The sequence below is a fragment of the Henckelia pumila genome, chromosome 3 (assembly GCF_033568475.1).
Source record: "Henckelia pumila isolate YLH828 chromosome 3, ASM3356847v2, whole genome shotgun sequence".
NCBI classification, from domain to species: domain Eukaryota; kingdom Viridiplantae; phylum Streptophyta; class Magnoliopsida; order Lamiales; family Gesneriaceae; genus Henckelia; species Henckelia pumila.
In genome coordinates, this window is record NC_133122.1 from 182,247,561 (window position 1) to 182,266,587 (window position 19,027).

The following is a 19,027-nucleotide window of genomic DNA, read 5'->3' on the forward strand; positions in this document are numbered from 1 at the left end:
CTTTGCCTATAAATACTTGAATAACAACAAAACGTCACTGAAACTCACATGCTCTTCAAAGAATAAAATATGCGAAAATAAAAATTTTCTTTTAAACTTGAAAGGAATCATGCAAACATGCGTTCAAAAACATTCACATGTCAAATAAATTAAATTTTTTTCAAAACCACACTCGAAAAGAAACATTGTTCCAAATCATGAAACTATTTTCAAAACGGTCTCCCACGGCTTCGCATGCGATCACTCGCTTCCTCGGTCACTCCGTGTCTTGTCCCAACTCAAGCTCATGAAATAAGTCTTCCTCACCTGTAGTAACCCATATCTCGATTTAAGTAATTAGATGATTAATCAAAAAATTAAAGATGATTTAGCGAACGGAGCTTCCGATGGAGAACAGACGCAACGTTTCCGAATGGACGCAATGATCCCTTTGAGACAGCTAGACATGAGGTAACTTGATGACTAAGCTACGATTCTTGACAAGTGTCAAACATGCACGGAATGGATGCAACGAACCAGGAACGAACACAACGTTCGGTTCCGAAAATTTGCCTATAAATAGAGGATTTCTGATTCAGATTTTCATATCGAATTCCGAGTTTCCTTCTTCAGTTATATATAGTGTGAGGTATACACTTGAGGGCCCTATCGGTTCTAATAGAAGTTCTGAAATAACCAAGGTGTGGTTATAGTCATCCGGGACTAGCGACTCCAAATGTCTTATTACGGACGAAGGTATGGTCCGGAAATCTATTTAATTTTTGGGAGTATTTATTAGCTTAGTTAAGCCTTATAGAATTTGTGTAGTGATACGGTGAACTTTTGAATATAGACTTGGAACCTAGGATCTTGCTATACTTGAACTAGCCTAGAGGTACGTACACATTGACTGATATTGCCAGCGAGTATACATGTTTATGTGTTGCATTTATTTGGCATTATTATATGGCATGATATATGATTTACCGCTTTCTATACTCATATGTCATGTGCATATACACGTTGAGCTTATACCTTGTTATACCTGATTATAAAGCCGATCAGCTCTATACTCTATAGTTTATCACTGAGAGTACCGCGACGGCAGGGACATGTATGTCTGACTACTCTGGTGTACTAGACGAGTGTGGTTGCACCCAGAGGTTGATCCGTGCGGTGGCAGCACTCATGTGGCGCCGGTACTGAGCATGAATTTTCAGATGACCCTTTACCAGTCATCACGGTTTCATGCATTATATACATATGTTACTCATGTTTATGTACTGGGCGTTAGCGCTCACTTTCTAGTTGTTATCTTGGACACCCCATTCCACGGGGCAGGTCGCAGGATGGACGGAGCTGGTGGTTCAAGGTAGGACTAGGAGAGCCAGAGCTTTCAGAGGTTTTATTATACAGCAGGATTCGATATAGCTGTATAATATTTCAGACAATTTTTATTTATTTAAAGTTTATTCGATATGGTTGTATCACTACTGAAATAAGCTTGTAATTGATTTACTAAGCTATGTGAATTATGGGTTATGTTTCCGCAAGTTTTACTATGTTAAAACATTTTGTTGTATTAAGTTTAATGCATGCTAGTAGTTGCTAGTTAGTTGGTGATTCATGTTGGGTCACTAAATTTTTGGTATCAGAGCATGCATAGATTTTGGAAATTAGTACTTGGGATCTAGTCTAGTATAGAATAGTAATTGCGTATTTGGGATTTTAATGTGCAACTCTTTTCAGGATTATGGCTGATGAAAGCCATGGTAGTGTTGGCCAGGAAGGCGGTCATCATCATCATCACCATCGCCATCATCATGAGGATCGACATAGTCCTCATGAGGGTATACGTCGTTATACTATCAATTGTTGGAGTGGGCGGCGTTCAGATCAAACAAGATTGATACCCGGTGCAGCGGAAGTTTAAAATTTTTATTATATGGAACGATTCCATATTGGGTATCACATCTTTACGATTAAATTGTGTGTGTAAAAATTCAAATAACGATTATATAATTTTTACCTTTAATCTCGAATCGAGATTCTGGACACCAACAGATTTCTCTGCTCTTGTTGTATCTCCCTGGAACCGATGGACGAACAGTTCTTCTATCAGGTCCACGAATAGAGATTTAATCCCTCTGATAGATTGCACTAGAAAATCTATCAGAAGTTTTCTACGAAGAGATTAACGAATTTGATCCGTTAAACCAGACTGTAATTCAAAATCACAGGCTGGAATTTTTCTCGAGTAGAGAGAGGGAGAGGGGGCGGCCACTTTAAGAAAAATAGCTTAGGGTTTTCGAAAATTTTGTGCCTTGTTATCTCTAATTTCTGTACTGCAATAACTTATTTATAATGTAGGCCACTAACAGCTTAGGGCCCATTAGTCATAAGTTCAGGCCCGAAAAGCAAAGCCCGCATGTTTTAGAAATTAATATAAAATTCATCGTGACTCCGATTGATAAACCGATTTTACCAATGTGCACAGAAACCATTTCTGCACCTTTTAAAGTCAAGATAAATTTTTCTGAATCCGAATTCAGTGATTTCCAAAAATGCCCATCACTATGTCATTTTAGGAAATCTCACTCCTCTACTCTTAAATAAGAAGTCCAACTTCTTCGTTCATTAAATTTAACTCTTTAAATTTAACTATCTCAACGGGGATTAAAAATCCATTACACTGTGTGACCCTCAATGGTTCAAGGATACAGCTAGCCGTGGGCTCACAACTCCTTGTGACTCGGAACAACAATTTCCGACTTGCCCATCGAATCATGGTATGAGCGCCTAGCAACATCGCCCCATGATTCCCTAGGTATCACTGATAGTGCCTACAAGAACCAGTAGATTTTGGTTAGCGTACAGTACGGTCCCTTCATCCATATATCCCGATCGAATCAACAACCATTGGTATATCGAGAGTCGCTCGAGATTCGATAACTATGCAATGCATCTTGAAGATCAAATAGTGACATCGCATGTGCTACTAAGAAACCATTTCTTAAATCACATCATGTACTCTGGCCAGAGATTCGTCACACTAATATCTCCTCAGATCGCATAGGATATCCACACTCGCAAGTATGTGGTGAATCCTTGACAACAAAGCATCGACTCCTACATGTGTTGTAACTGTACCTAATCCCGACACCTGATGACCCCAATAGAGTCGGTAAACGAGTCAAAGCACAGTACTAGCATATAGAGTCTCAATGATGTCTCAAGTAGTAAGGAATAATGGTGTACAACCAAAACCGCGGACTATATCCACTCGATATGTGATATTATGATTGTATGCATGTTTAGACATAAATTGCGTGAATCCGGCAATGCATGCAATAAATTAAATATGATGAGACAAATATTTTTATAATTAAAAATCCCTCATTTTAAATATGATTTAAAATTTATATCAAGATAAATAAAGGAAATTTAAATTTGTTTAAATGTTCCCACCTTCCATCAACGGTCAATGTATGTGACGCTACCCGCGGATACGGTCCGGCTCATATTATTGGGGGGGCCCGTCCGTCGGAAAGCTGTACATTGGATCGACAAATGTTGTAAGTTGGGTGGAACTCCCATGGGATCGGCTCATATTATTGGGGGATCCACATGGCGACCGTCCATCACAACTTAATATTGATGGGTCATCTTGACATGTCACTTTAAACGGCGTCATATTATTGGGCCCTTATTGGACATGAGGTAAAAACATGGGGGTTGCTTTGGAAGCAATTGGGCTCTACCTTTTGAGAATTATGGTTGGCTGATATTATTCGGGACCATAAGTTTGTCAATTGGACTCCATGTTCTCACTAAGGAAAAAGTTTCCCGTTTTCACTAGAGGGTGGTGAAATCGTTAAAATAGTGGGAGTGAGATTCATAAAATTAAATTCGCCTATTTTATGTCTTAGTAAATTGTTAAACAATCATTGATATATGTCTGTTTTTCTTTTCAGTATTTCATACAATGAATTCGCGAAATCCATTATTCTCGATCCTCGAACAAAACAAATTGACTGGCGCCAACTATACGGAATGGTTCCGGAAGTTGAAGATTGTCTTAACTTCGGAGAAAATGCTCTACGTGTTAGAGAAAGCACCTCCGAAGGAAGCACCAGCTGACATAAGTCCGGAGGAATTGGCCAAACTTGATGCATGGTGTGACCATGACATCAAGACCAAATGCTATATGCAAGCCTCGATGTCTGATGAACTCCAGAGGCGATTTGAGGACACGGTGAATGCTGCTGACATTCACACGCAACTCAAGGAACTTTTTGGGGCTCAGTCGAGGGCTGAAAGGTTCGCTACTGTTAAGGAGTTGATGACGTGCCGCATGCGTGAAGGGACTTCGGTCCGTGATCATGGGGTACGAGTGATTTGGCTCATACAGAAGTTGGCGACCCTAGATTTGGTGTTGGAGCATGAACTCAATGTGGATTTATTGCTTCTGTCTCTTCCTTCTTCATTTGATGGATTTGTGATAAATTTTAATATGAACAAGATAGAGGCCACCCTTGAAGAGATGGTCAATATGCTTGTTACATATGAATCCACACTTAAGAAGGATAAGCCAGCTTTCTTGGTGGGCTCCTCATCTTCTGCTAAGAAGGGGCCAAGTATGAAGGGCAAGAAACGTTCTACCCCACCCAAGAAAGTCGAGCCCGAGAAGAAGCAAAAGACAAAGGCTTCAAACAATGGAAAATCCAAGGATGTTTGCCATTACTGCAAGAAGCCGGGTCATTGGAAGCGCAACTGCAAGGAATATCTTGAGCAGTTGGGAACTGCAAAGGGTGATGACAAGAAGTCGCAGGCTTAGAATGGGTGAGACCCAGCTGAGGCTCGGGAATGGTTCCAGAGTTGAAGCTACGGCCATTGGAGATGTTTGTTTGACTTTGCAGAACGGTTTTAAATTATTGTTAAGAGATGTTTTATTTGTGCCAGATTTAATTAAAAACATTATTTCTATTTCTATGCTTGATAGAGATGGTTATTCTTGCAATTTTGTGAATAGGATTTGCAATATTTACAAGAATGAATGTTTAATTGGAAATGGACAACTTGAAAACGATCTATACAACTTAAAACTAAAAGACGTTCCAATGAATTATGTTGATAAACCGGCGACAACAAACAAAAGGAAAATCGATAGTCAAAACCCGGCAAACCTTTGGCATGCTAGGCAAGGTCATATTTCCTCAAGGAGGATGAACAAGCTAGTGGGAGAGGGCATGTTTGATATGTCTGATATTAATTCTCTACCTACTTGTGAATCCTGCCTAAAAGAAAAATGACTAAATCTCCTTTTAAGGGGAAACCTGAGCGTAGTCAGAATCTGTTGGATTTGATCCACACAGATGTTTGTGGTCCATTTAGAGTAGGGACTCAACATGGCCACACCTACTTCATTACCTTTACTGATGATTATTCAAGGTATGGGTATTTATATTTAATGAAATATAAGTCTGAAGCATTTGAAAAGTTCAAAGAATTCAAGGCTGAAGTAGAAAACAAGATAGGTAAAAGTATTAAAGCACTTCGATCGGATCGAGGTGGAGAATACTTGAGTACCGAGTTTTTGGACTATCTGAAAGAGAATGGGATTCTCTCTCAGTGGACTCCTCCTATGACACCACAGCTTAATGGTGTATCGGAGCGTCGTAATCGAACTTTGTTGGACATGGTTCGATCTATGATGAGCTTCACTGAGCTTCCACCTTCGTTTTGGGGCTATGCGCTTGAAACGGCGGTATTGTTGTTGAACAACGTCCACACTAAAGCAGTGGACAAAACACCATACGAGTTATGGAATGGCAAAGCTCCTAAGTATTCGTACTTGAGGATTTGGGGATGTCCTGCTTACGTGAAGCGGACAGTGGGAGATAAGTTGGATAGTCGATCCAGCTTATGTTATTTTGTAGGGTATCCGAAGAATTCAATCGATATTATTTCTATTATCCTGCTGAAACAAAGGTGTTTGTTTCTAGGAATGCCACCTTCTTGGAGAAGGAGTTCTTATTGGATAAGAAAGGCGAGATGATGGAACTCAAAGAAGTTCGAGAAGAACCCGAAATACAAAATAACGATCCTACACCTCAGGAACCATTGCTGGACACGCCTGCACCTAGAAGATCCGAAAGGACTTCTAGACCTCCAGTTCGATATGGTCTTCTTCTTGAAGGGGATCAAGATGAACCCGACATTGGATGTGATCCAAGAAACTTCAAGGAAGCAATTTCTGATGCGGATTCGAATTTATGGCTTGAAGCTATGCAGTCAGAATTGGATTCGATGCATACAAACCAAGTTTGGTCTTTAGTAGATCCTCCCGATGGAATTGTTCCAATAGGGTGTAAATGGATCTACAAGAGAAAGCTTGGGCCTGATGGTAAGGTATTGACCTACAAGGCGCGATTGGTGGCGAAAGGTTATACTCAAAGGCAAGGAGTTGACTATGATGAAACCTTTTCACCAGTTGCAATGTTCAAGTCCATAAGAATCCTGATTGCCATAGCTGCATGGTATGACTATGAGATATGGCAAATGGATGTGAAGACTGCTTTTCTTAATGGAGACATTAAGGAAGAAATCTATATGAAGCAGCCTGAGGGGTACACATCCATAGGAAGCGAGCATAAGGTATGCAAGCTTCAGAGATCAATTTATGGTCTAAAACAAGCATCAAGAAGTTGGAACCAGAAATTTGATGAAACAATAAAAGATTTTGGTTTCATCAAGAACCCGGAGGAACCTTGCGTGTACAAGAAAGTAGTTAAGGATGCGGTGACATTCTTAGTACTTTATGTTGATGACATCCTACTCATTGGGAATGATGTAGGGATGTTGCAGTCAACAAAGATATGGTTATCAGGTAGATTTTCGATGAAGGATTTGGGAGAGGCATCCTACATTCTTGGGATACAGATCTATAGAGATAGGTCTAAGAGAATGATAGGACTCACTCAATCAACCTACATCGATACCATATTGAAACGGTTTTCAATGGATGGGTCCAAAAGAGGACATCTACCCATGTGTCATGGAGTTTCTCTATCCAAGTCTATGTGTCCCAAGACTGATGAAGAGATAGAGAATATGACACATGTACCATATGCGTCAGCTATAGGTAGTATCATGTATGGGATGATATCTACCAGACCGGATGTAGCATTTGCTCTGAGTGTCACGAGCAGATATAAGTCTAATCCTGGTCAAATGCATTGGAAAGCCGTGAAGGACATTCTTAAGTACTTGCGAAGGACTAAGAATATGTTCATGGTTTATGGAGGACGAGAACTCAAATTGGAAGGCTATACCGACTCTAGCTTCCAAAGTGATGTGGATGACTCGAAGTCAACCTCTGGATTTGTGTTCATGCTCAATGGCGGTGCTGTCTCTTGGAAGAGTTCCAAGCAGGACACCACAGCGGATTCCACCACTGAGGCTGAATACATTGCAGCAGCTGCTGCTAAAGAGGCCGTTTGGATGAGGAAGTTCGTCCAAGAGTTGGGCGTCATTCCTGAATTTGTTGGTCCAGTCCCGGTGTACTGTGACAACACGGGTGCCGTTGCTCAAGCAAAGGAACCAAGGTCTCATCAAAGATCCAAACACGTACTGAGGAAATACCACATAATCCGGGAGATTGTGGAAAGAGGAGACATCATTGTCGAACGAGTGGCCTCTGCAGACAATATCGCTGATCCGCTTACTAAGCCCTTGCCAGGACCATTGTTTGACAAACATCGCGAAGCAATGGGTCTACGTAGTATGACTAGTTGGCTATAGGGCAAGTGGGAGATTGTAAGAGTGGGTGCCCAGTGAGCCAACTGTGTGGCTATGGGCTTTGATGACTCTTTGAATAAACAATCTTTTGTTTAATATTATTTACACTTTTAATGGCAATGACTTTATATTACTTCATATTGTTATATTGTGATATACTATTGTTGTTTTGATAAAGACCTTGAATATACTATAGTGCATGTAAGATGTGGTAGAACATGGAGATGTCTATCATGAAATACATCTTATAGTCACTGTATGTTCTAAAACCGTTCCTAGTCGATTGAGCCGTCCGATAATAAGGATAAGGATCGCTCGAGTTCGAGACTAGCATTTGCGATGCGGAGTACCACGTTTCATTGGTAGGGAACATGGAGATGTTCGAAGCATGCAAATGGATATTCATATGATGAATAATCGAACTACCCTATCCGGACTTTCCAAGTGGTTATCACTTATCGAGTGGATTAAGTCCGCGGTTTTGGTTGTACACCATTAGTCCTTACGACTTGAAACATCATGGAGACTCTATATGCTAGTGCTGTGCTTTGACTCGTTTACCGACTCTATGGGGGTCATCAGGTGTCGAGATTGGGTACAGTTACGACACATATAGGAGTCAATGCATTGTTGTCAAGGATTCACCACATACTTGCGAGTGTGGATATCCTATGCGATCTGAGGAGATATTAGTGTGATAAATCTCTGGCCAGAGTAATTGATGTGATTTAAGAAATGGTTTCTTAGTAGCACATGCGATGTCACTAATTTGATCTTCAAGATGTATTGCATAGTTATCGAATCTTGAGCGACTCTCGATATACCAATGGTTGTTGATTCGATCGGGATATATGGATGAAGGGACCGTACTGTACGCTAACCAAAATCTACTGGTTCTTGTAGGCACTATCAGTGATACCTAGGGAATCATGGGGCGATGTTGCTAGGCGCTTTACCATGATTCGTTGGGCAAGTCGGAAAGTGTTGTTCCGAGTCACAAGGAGTTGTGAGCCCACGGCTAGCTGTATTCCTGAACCATTGAGGGTCACACAGTGTAATGGAGTTTTAATCCCCGTTGAGATAGTTAAATTTAAAGAGTTAAATTTAATGAACTAAGGAGTTGGACTTCTTAAATAAGAGTAAGGGAGTAGGATTTCCTAAAATGACATAGGGATGGACATTTTTGGAAACCACTGAATTCGGATTCAGGAAAATTTATTTTGACTTTAAAATGTGCAGAAATGGTTTCTGTGCACATTGGTGAAATCAGTTCATCAATCGGAGTCACGATGAATTTTATATTAATTTCTGAACGAGCGGGCTTTGCTTGTCGGGCCCCAGCTTATGACTAATGGGCCCTAAGGTGTTAGTGGCCTGCATTATAAATAAGTTATTTCAGTACAGAAATTACACACAACAGGTCATAATTTTTGAGACAGAGAAAATTTTCGAACCCTAGCTCTCTCTCTCTGTTCGGCCGACCCCTCCCCCTCTGCCCGAGATTTTCCGGTCTGTGATTTTGAATTGCAGTCTGGAATAGCGAATCAGATTCGTTTATTCTCTTCGCAGAAAACTTCTGATAGATTTTCTAGTGCAATCTATCAGAGGGATTAAACCTCTGTTCGTGGACCTGATTGAAGGAGTTCATCGGTTCCAGGGAGAGACAACAAGAGCAGATAAAATCTGTTGGTGTCCAGTAATCTCGTTGCGAGATTGAAGGTAAAATTTAATTAATTGTTATTTGAATTTTACACACACAATAATTTAATCGTTGAATGGTTGATACCCACACCATGGAATTGTTCCATGATAAAAATTTTAAACTTCCGCTGCACCGGGTATCAATCGTGATTGATCAGAGAGCCGCGTTTTACTAACAGTGGTATCAGAGCCAGGTTGCTCAGATCAAACGATTAAATTAATCAATTGTACAAAATTTTTGAGTCTCGGTTTTTGAAACAAAATAAATATTTTTAAATAAAAAAAAAAAAAAAAATTTTCGGGGCAAAACCCGGGCAGCGATTGGATCGCTGCCCGGTGGGGCAGCAATTGTTGCTGCCCCGGGCGGCGCACGGCGCCGCCCAAAGGGGGCGCACGGCGCCGCCCAGGGCGGCGCACGGCGCCGCCCAGGGCGGCGCACGGCGCCGCCCAGGGCAGCGCTGTGCGCTGCGCAGGGCGGCGCTCGGCGCTGCCCAGGGGCGGCGCTCGGCGCCGCCCAGGGCAGCGCACGGCGCCGCCCAGGGGCGGCGCCAGGCGCTGCCCTAAGGGGGCAGCCGGGCTGCCCCCGGCCCGCGCCCCGGGTGCGGGCCGGCCCGGGAGTGTCCCGGGCGGCCCGCGGGAAAAATTATATTTTTATTTAAAAATTAATTTTAATATTTAAAATTTTATTTTTGGTCCGGTCAAAAATTGTTTTTGATTGGTTCACGAGATTTCGGATCGAATTGTTCGAGTCCGTAAATTTTAAAATTGATTTTGGATAAATTTGAATTTTTGGAAAATTTTAATATTTTATCCGTAAATTGAATTTTGAAATCAATTATTTTTGTACAATTGATGATAAGATATGATCTTATGATATATTAAGTAAAATATGATTTTATTTGTAAAATTGGATTTTATAGATAAAATATGATTTTATTTGATATAGAGATAAAATATGATTTTATATGTGAAATGAGATTTTATATATAAAATATGATTTTATCTTGTTTAAATTTGAATTGCCACAGCATGTTATCCAATAAATTAATTTTGAATTAAATGTTATTGGATAAGGATGATCGATTGCCATGACCAATTTTGTAGGTGTATGTTAGGAATTTACATTTTGTCTTTATTATTGTTGGTTTTATTAATGGGCCTGGTTTATGGCCCGATATGAATGTCATATGTAATAAAAGTGGGCTTGGTTTATAGCCCGTTCCCACCCCCTAAAAATGTATCCCCTACTTGTCATTGTTATTTATTGTAAATACATTAGATTTAGTGGGAGATCAAGATTTGAAGATGGTGGGCCCAGCAGACAATGAAGACTGAAGAAATGTAAATTGGAAGCATATGTAATAGGATTGCATTTGCATACTGCATATTACCTAGGATTGGACTAAGACCCGTGATTGGCAACCACGGGTCAATTAGAAATGGAATCGATCATCCTATATAATATGTGATATTATGATTGTATGCATGTTTAGACATAAATTGCATGAATCCGGCAATGCATGCAATAAATTAAATATGATGAGACAAATATTTTTATAATTAAAAATCCCTCATTTTAAATATGATTTAAAATTTATATCAAGATAAATAAAGGAAATTTAAATTTGTTTAAATGTTCCCACCTTCCATCAACGGTCAATGTATGTGACGCTACCCGCGGATACGGTCCGGCTCATATTATTGGGGGGGCCCGTCCGTCGGAAAGCTGTACATTGGATCGACAAATGTTGTAAGTTGGGTGGAACTCCCATGGGATCGGCTCATATTATTGGGGGATCCACATGGCGACCGTCCATCACAACTTAATATTGATGGGTCATCTTGACATGTCACTTTAAACGGCGTCATATTATTGGGCCCTTATTGGACATGAGGTAAAAACATGGGGGTTGCTTTGGAAGCAATTGGGCTCTACCTTTTGAGAATTATGGTTGGCTGATATTATTCGGGACCATAAGTTTGTCAATTGGACTCCATGTTCTCACTAAGGAAAAAGTTTCCCGTTTTCACTAGAGGGTGGTGAAATCGTTAAAATAGTGGGAGTGAGATTCATAAAATTAAATTCGCCTATTTTATGTCTTAGTAAATTGTTAAACAATCATTGATATATGTCTGTTTTTCTTTTCAGTATTTCATACAATGAATTCGCGAAATCCATTATTCTCGATCCTCGAACAAAACAAATTGACTGGCGCCAACTATACGGAATGGTTCCGGAAGTTGAAGATTGTCTTAACTTCGGAGAAAATGCTCTACGTGTTAGAGAAAGCACCTCCGAAGGAAGCACCAGCTGACATAAGTCCGGAGGAATTGGCCAAACTTGATGCATGGTGTGACCATGACATCAAGACCAAATGCTATATGCAAGCCTCGATGTCTGATGAACTCCAGAGGCGATTTGAGGACACGGTGAATGCTGCTGACATTCACACGCAACTCAAGGAACTTTTTGGGGCTCAGTCGAGGGCTGAAAGGTTCGCTACTGTTAAGGAGTTGATGACGTGCCGCATGCGTGAAGGGACTTCGGTCCGTGATCATGGGGTACGAGTGATTTGGCTCATACAGAAGTTGGCGACCCTAGATTTGGTGTTGGAGCATGAACTCAATGTGGATTTATTGCTTCTGTCTCTTCCTTCTTCATTTGATGGATTTGTGATAAATTTTAATATGAACAAGATAGAGGCCACCCTTGAAGAGATGGTCAATATGCTTGTTACATATGAATCCACACTTAAGAAGGATAAGCCAGCTTTCTTGGTGGGCTCCTCATCTTCTGCTAAGAAGGGGCCAAGTATGAAGGGCAAGAAACGTTCTACCCCACCCAAGAAAGTCGAGCCCGAGAAGAAGCAAAAGACAAAGGCTTCAAACAATGGAAAATCCAAGGATGTTTGCCATTACTGCAAGAAGCCGGGTCATTGGAAGCGCAACTGCAAGGAATATCTTGAGCAGTTGGGAACTGCAAAGGGTGATGACAAGAAGTCGCAGGCTTAGAATGGGTGAGACCCAGCTGAGGCTCGGGAATGGTTCCAGAGTTGAAGCTACGGCCATTGGAGATGTTTGTTTGACTTTGCAGAACGGTTTTAAATTATTGTTAAGAGATGTTTTATTTGTGCCAGATTTAATTAAAAACATTATTTCTATTTCTATGCTTGATAGAGATGGTTATTCTTGCAATTTTGTGAATAGGATTTGCAATATTTACAAGAATGAATGTTTAATTGGAAATGGACAACTTGAAAACGATCTATACAACTTAAAACTAAAAGACGTTCCAATGAATTATGTTGATAAACCGGCGACAACAAACAAAAGGAAAATCGATAGTCAAAACCCGGCAAACCTTTGGCATGCTAGGCAAGGTCATATTTCCTCAAGGAGGATGAACAAGCTAGTGGGAGAGGGCATGTTTGATATGTCTGATATTAATTCTCTACCTACTTGTGAATCCTGCCTAAAAGAAAAATGACTAAATCTCCTTTTAAGGGGAAACCTGAGCGTAGTCAGAATCTGTTGGATTTGATCCACACAGATGTTTGTGGTCCATTTAGAGTAGGGACTCAACATGGCCACACCTACTTCATTACCTTTACTGATGATTATTCAAGGTATGGGTATTTATATTTAATGAAATATAAGTCTGAAGCATTTGAAAAGTTCAAAGAATTCAAGGCTGAAGTAGAAAACAAGATAGGTAAAAGTATTAAAGCACTTCGATCGGATCGAGGTGGAGAATACTTGAGTACCGAGTTTTTGGACTATCTGAAAGAGAATGGGATTCTCTCTCAGTGGACTCCTCCTATGACACCACAGCTTAATGGTGTATCGGAGCGTCGTAATCGAACTTTGTTGGACATGGTTCGATCTATGATGAGCTTCACTGAGCTTCCACCTTCGTTTTGGGGCTATGCGCTTGAAACGGCGGTATTGTTGTTGAACAACGTCCACACTAAAGCAGTGGACAAAACACCATACGAGTTATGGAATGGCAAAGCTCCTAAGTATTCGTACTTGAGGATTTGGGGATGTCCTGCTTACGTGAAGCGGACAGTGGGAGATAAGTTGGATAGTCGATCCAGCTTATGTTATTTTGTAGGGTATCCGAAGAATTCAATCGATATTATTTCTATTATCCTGCTGAAACAAAGGTGTTTGTTTCTAGGAATGCCACCTTCTTGGAGAAGGAGTTCTTATTGGATAAGAAAGGCGAGATGATGGAACTCAAAGAAGTTCGAGAAGAACCCGAAATACAAAATAACGATCCTACACCTCAGGAACCATTGCTGGACACGCCTGCACCTAGAAGATCCGAAAGGACTTCTAGACCTCCAGTTCGATATGGTCTTCTTCTTGAAGGGGATCAAGATGAACCCGACATTGGATGTGATCCAAGAAACTTCAAGGAAGCAATTTCTGATGCGGATTCGAATTTATGGCTTGAAGCTATGCAGTCAGAATTGGATTCGATGCATACAAACCAAGTTTGGTCTTTAGTAGATCCTCCCGATGGAATTGTTCCAATAGGGTGTAAATGGATCTACAAGAGAAAGCTTGGGCCTGATGGTAAGGTATTGACCTACAAGGCGCGATTGGTGGCGAAAGGTTATACTCAAAGGCAAGGAGTTGACTATGATGAAACCTTTTCACCAGTTGCAATGTTCAAGTCCATAAGAATCCTGATTGCCATAGCTGCATGGTATGACTATGAGATATGGCAAATGGATGTGAAGACTGCTTTTCTTAATGGAGACATTAAGGAAGAAATCTATATGAAGCAGCCTGAGGGGTACACATCCATAGGAAGCGAGCATAAGGTATGCAAGCTTCAGAGATCAATTTATGGTCTAAAACAAGCATCAAGAAGTTGGAACCAGAAATTTGATGAAACAATAAAAGATTTTGGTTTCATCAAGAACCCGGAGGAACCTTGCGTGTACAAGAAAGTAGTTAAGGATGCGGTGACATTCTTAGTACTTTATGTTGATGACATCCTACTCATTGGGAATGATGTAGGGATGTTGCAGTCAACAAAGATATGGTTATCAGGTAGATTTTCGATGAAGGATTTGGGAGAGGCATCCTACATTCTTGGGATACAGATCTATAGAGATAGGTCTAAGAGAATGATAGGACTCACTCAATCAACCTACATCGATACCATATTGAAACGGTTTTCAATGGATGGGTCCAAAAGAGGACATCTACCCATGTGTCATGGAGTTTCTCTATCCAAGTCTATGTGTCCCAAGACTGATGAAGAGATAGAGAATATGACACATGTACCATATGCGTCAGCTATAGGTAGTATCATGTATGGGATGATATCTACCAGACCGGATGTAGCATTTGCTCTGAGTGTCACGAGCAGATATAAGTCTAATCCTGGTCAAATGCATTGGAAAGCCGTGAAGGACATTCTTAAGTACTTGCGAAGGACTAAGAATATGTTCATGGTTTATGGAGGACGAGAACTCAAATTGGAAGGCTATACCGACTCTAGCTTCCAAAGTGATGTGGATGACTCGAAGTCAACCTCTGGATTTGTGTTCATGCTCAATGGCGGTGCTGTCTCTTGGAAGAGTTCCAAGCAGGACACCACAGCGGATTCCACCACTGAGGCTGAATACATTGCAGCATCAGCTGCTGCTAAAGAGGCCGTTTGGATGAGGAAGTTCGTCCAAGAGTTGGGCGTCATTCCTGAATTTGTTGGTCCAGTCCCGGTGTACTGTGACAACACGGGTGCCGTTGCTCAAGCAAAGGAACCAAGGTCTCATCAAAGATCCAAACACGTACTGAGGAAATACCACATAATCCGGGAGATTGTGGAAAGAGGAGACATCATTGTCGAACGAGTGGCCTCTGCAGACAATATCGCTGATCCGCTTACTAAGCCCTTGCCAGGACCATTGTTTGACAAACATCGCGAAGCAATGGGTCTACGTAGTATGACTAGTTGGCTATAGGGCAAGTGGGAGATTGTAAGAGTGGGTGCCCAGTGAGCCAACTGTGTGGCTATGGGCTTTGATGACTCTTTGAATAAACAATCTTTTGTTTAATATTATTTACACTTTTAATGGCAATGACTTTATATTACTTCATATTGTTATATTGTGATATACTATTGTTGTTTTGATAAAGACCTTGAATATACTATAGTGCATGTAAGATGTGGTAGAACATGGAGATGTCTATCATGAAATACATCTTATAGTCACTGTATGTTCTAAAACCGTTCCTAGTCGATTGAGCCGTCCGATAATAAGGATAAGGATCGCTCGAGTTCGAGACTAGCATTTGCGATGCGGAGTACCACGTTTCATTGGTAGGGAACATGGAGATGTTCGAAGCATGCAAATGGATATTCATATGATGAATAATCGAACTACCCTATCCGGACTTTCCAAGTGGTTATCACTTATCGAGTGGATTAAGTCCGCGGTTTTGGTTGTACACCATTAGTCCTTACGACTTGAAACATCATGGAGACTCTATATGCTAGTGCTGTGCTTTGACTCGTTTACCGACTCTATGGGGGTCATCAGGTGTCGAGATTGGGTACAGTTACGACACATATAGGAGTCAATGCATTGTTGTCAAGGATTCACCACATACTTGCGAGTGTGGATATCCTATGCGATCTGAGGAGATATTAGTGTGATAAATCTCTGGCCAGAGTAATTGATGTGATTTAAGAAATGGTTTCTTAGTAGCACATGCGATGTCACTAATTTGATCTTCAAGATGTATTGCATAGTTATCGAATCTTGAGCGACTCTCGATATACCAATGGTTGTTGATTCGATCGGGATATATGGATGAAGGGACCGTACTGTACGCTAACCAAAATCTACTGGTTCTTGTAGGCACTATCAGTGATACCTAGGGAATCATGGGGCGATGTTGCTAGGCGCTTTACCATGATTCGTTGGGCAAGTCGGAAAGTGTTGTTCCGAGTCACAAGGAGTTGTGAGCCCACGGCTAGCTGTATTCCTGAACCATTGAGGGTCACACAGTGTAATGGAGTTTTAATCCCCGTTGAGATAGTTAAATTTAAAGAGTTAAATTTAATGAACTAAGGAGTTGGACTTCTTAAATAAGAGTAAGGGAGTAGGATTTCCTAAAATGACATAGGGATGGACATTTTTGGAAACCACTGAATTCGGATTCAGGAAAATTTATTTTGACTTTAAAATGTGCAGAAATGGTTTTTGTGCACATTGGTGAAATCAGTTCATCAATCGGAGTCACGATGAATTTTATATTAATTTCTGAACGAGCGGGCTTTGCTTGTCGGGCCCCAGCTTATGACTAATGGGCCCTAAGGTGTTAGTGGCCTGCATTATAAATAAGTTATTTCAGTACAGAAATTACACACAACAGGTCATAATTTTTGAGACAGAGAAAATTTTCGAACCCTAGCTCTCTCTCTCTGTTCGGCCGACCCCTCCCCCTCTGCCCGAGATTTTCCGGTCTGTGATTTTGAATTGCAGTCTGGAATAGCGAATCAGATTCGTTTATTCTCTTCGCAGAAAACTTCTGATAGATTTTCTAGTGCAATCTATCAGAGGGATTAAACCTCTGTTCGTGGACCTGATTGAAGGAGTTCATCGGTTCCAGGGAGAGACAACAAGAGCAGATAAAATCTGTTGGTGTCCAGTAATCTCGTTGCGAGATTGAAGGTAAAATTTAATTAATTGTTATTTGAATTTTACACACACAATAATTTAATCGTTGAATGGTTGATACCCACACCATGGAATTGTTCCATGATAAAAATTTTAAACTTCCACTGCACCGGGTATCAATCGTGATTGATCAGAGAGCCGCGTTTTACTAACAAATGTCTCCATTAAGAAAAGCAGTCTTCACATCCATTTGCCATATCTCATAGTCATACCATGCAGCTATGGCAATAAGGATTCTTATGGACTTGAACATTGCAACTGGTGAAAAGGTTTCATCATAGTCAACTCCTTGTCTTTGAGTATAACCTTTCGCCACCAATCGCGCCTTGTAGGTCAATACCTTACCATCAGGCCCAAGCTTTCTCTTGTAGATCCATTTACACCCTATTGGAACAATTCCATCGGGAGGATCTACTAAAGACCAAACTTGGTTTGTATGCATCGAATCTATTTCCGACTGCATAGCTTCAAGCCATAAATTTGAATCCGCATCAGAAATTGCTTCCTTGAAGTTTCTTGGATCACATCCAACATCGGGTTCACCTTGATCCCCTTCAAGAAGAAGACCATATCGAATAGGAGGTCTAGAAGTCCTTCGGATCTTCTAGGTATAGGCGTGTCCAGCAATGGTTCCTGAGGTGTAGGATCGTTATTTTGTATTTCGGGTTCTTCTCGAATTTCTTCGAGTTCCATCATCTCGCCTTTCTTATCCAATAAGAACTCCTTCTCCAAGAAGGTGGCATTCCTTGAAACAAACACCTTTGTTTCAGCAGGATAATAGAAATAATATCCGATTGAATTCTTCGGATACCCTACAAAATAACATAAGCTGGATCGACTATCCAACTTATCTCCCACTGTCCGCTTCACGTAAGCAGGACATCCCCAAATCCTCAAGTACGAATACTTAGGAGCTTTGCCATTCCATACTCGTATGGTGTTTTGTCCACTGCTTTAATGTGGACGTTGTTCAACAAAAATACCGCCGTTTCAAGCGCATAGCCCCAAAACGAAGGTGGAAGCTCAGTGAAGCTCATCATGGATCGAACCATGTCTAACAAAGTTCGATTACGACGCTCCGATACACCATTAAGCTGTGGTGTCATAGGAGGAGTCCACTGAGAGAGAATCCCATTCTCTTTCAGATAGTCCAAAAACTCGGTGCTCAAGTATTCTCCACCTCGATCCGATCGAAGTGCTTTAATACTTTTACCTAGCTTGTTTTCTACTTCAGCCTTGAATTCTTTGAACTTTTCAAATGCTTCTGACTTATATTTCATTAAATATAAATACCCATACCTTGAATAATCATCAGTAAAGGTAATGAAGTAGGTGTGGCCATATTGAGTCCCAACTCTAAATGGACCACAAACATCTGTATGGATCAAATCCAACAGATTTTGACTACGCTCAGGTTTCCCTTAAAAGGAGATTTAGTCATTTTTCCTTTTAGGCAGGATTCACAAGTAGGTAGAGAGTTAATATCAGACATATCAAACATGTCCTCTCCCACTAGCTTGTTCATCCTCCTTGAGGAAATATGACCTAGCCTAGCGTGCCAAAGGTTTGCCGGGTTTTGGCTATCGATTTTCCTTTTGTTTGTTGTTGCCGGTTTATCAACATAATTTATTGGAACGTCTTTTAGTTTTAAGTTGTATAGATCGTTTTCAAGTTGTCCATTTCCAATTAAACATTCATTCTTGTAAATATTGCAAATCCCATTCACAAAATTGCAAGAATAACCATCTCTATCAGGCATAGAAACAGAAATAATGTTTTTAATTAAATCCGAAACAAATAAAACATCTCTTAAAAGTAACTTAAAACCGTTCTGCAAAATTAAA